At 41.0% G+C, this 1,201-nt stretch overlaps 1 non-coding gene across 1 annotated transcript; it reads left to right on the top strand.

The window, feature by feature from the left end:
* Positions 1-808: 808 nt before the first annotated feature.
* On the top strand, positions 809-912 carry LOC139177799 (U6 spliceosomal RNA). The gene has a single exon (XR_011562268.1). It is a non-coding gene; the product is annotated as a U6 spliceosomal RNA (small nuclear RNA).
* The last annotated feature ends 289 nt before the right edge of the window (positions 913-1,201 follow it).

Here is a 1,201-nt window from a genome sequence, read left to right as displayed (position 1 = left end):
GCTAAGATTCAACACTCCCGAGGCAGGGGGCCTGGGTTCAATCCCTGGTCTGGAAACTAGATCCCACCATGCTGCAACTAAGAGTTCTAAAGTTTCAACTGAAGTTTCCGTGTGCCTCAACTAAGACCTGGCACAGCCAAAATAAAAATGTTCAGAAGGAATTCCCTGGAAGTCTGGTAACTGCCAGGACTCCATGCTTCCACTGCCAGGGGCCCAAGCTGGTTGGAGAACTAAGTGTCAGATGCTGGACAAGGCCAAGAACAAAAAGAAAAAATAAAGAGTTAAATAAACTAGGACTTCTCTGGTACAGGGATAAGATAGAAATCTGCCTGCCAATGCTGGGCACACAGGTTTGATCCCCCTGGTCCGGGAAGATTCCCTGTGCTGTGGAGCAACTAAGCCCGTGCGCCACAACTGTTGAAGCCTGAGTGCCTAGAGCCGGAGCTCCCCAGCAGGAGAAGTCACAGCAACGAGAAGGCCACACACTGCAGCACAGAGTAGCCCCTGTTCACGGCAACTAGAGAAAGCCCACGGGCTGCAGCGGAGACCCGGCGCAACCAAAAATAAAATACAAGTAAATATATAAATAAAACTGATAAACAACAACAAAAATACGTAATAAACTAGTCATTGCTGGCCTGTCGTGTTGAAAGCTTACCACGCACCAGTCATGGTGCCAAACTCTTTAAACCCAGTGTCTCATTTAATCCTCTCAACAATCCTACAAGGCACCAGAGATTACCATAAATCTTATTTTCTAGACAAAGATGATTCAAAGGTTTCACTGACTTTTAAAATTAATAATTTGGTGCTCGCTTCGGCAGCACATATACTAAAATTGGAACAATACAGAGATTAGCATGGCCCCTGCGCAAGGATGACACGCAAATTTGTGAAGCGTTCCATATTTTTACGATATTGTAAAGTAATTAGTCTCCAATTAAATAAATTTAAATTTAAAAAAATTAAATTAAATTAATAATTTGATTTATTGGAATTCACAAACCCTGGTTCTTCCTTAAGCTTCAGCTTACAAGTCTTACTTTATTTGTGTTCAATGTATTTTCACAATCACTTTTACAAAGATTTGGAATGTTTGATTCCAGTTACGAAGTTAAACTCTTTTAAACATTTTAAATTGCATTTAAACATTTATTGTGTTCAGCTTCCTTTTATGTACTTCAGCGGTCTGACTTAACAG

Source organism: Bos indicus, chromosome 19 (assembly GCF_029378745.1).
Source record: "Bos indicus isolate NIAB-ARS_2022 breed Sahiwal x Tharparkar chromosome 19, NIAB-ARS_B.indTharparkar_mat_pri_1.0, whole genome shotgun sequence".
NCBI lineage: Eukaryota > Metazoa > Chordata > Mammalia > Artiodactyla > Bovidae > Bos > Bos indicus.
The sequence above is the reverse complement of the archived record's forward strand: the minus strand, read 5'-3'. Positions and strand labels throughout refer to the sequence as shown.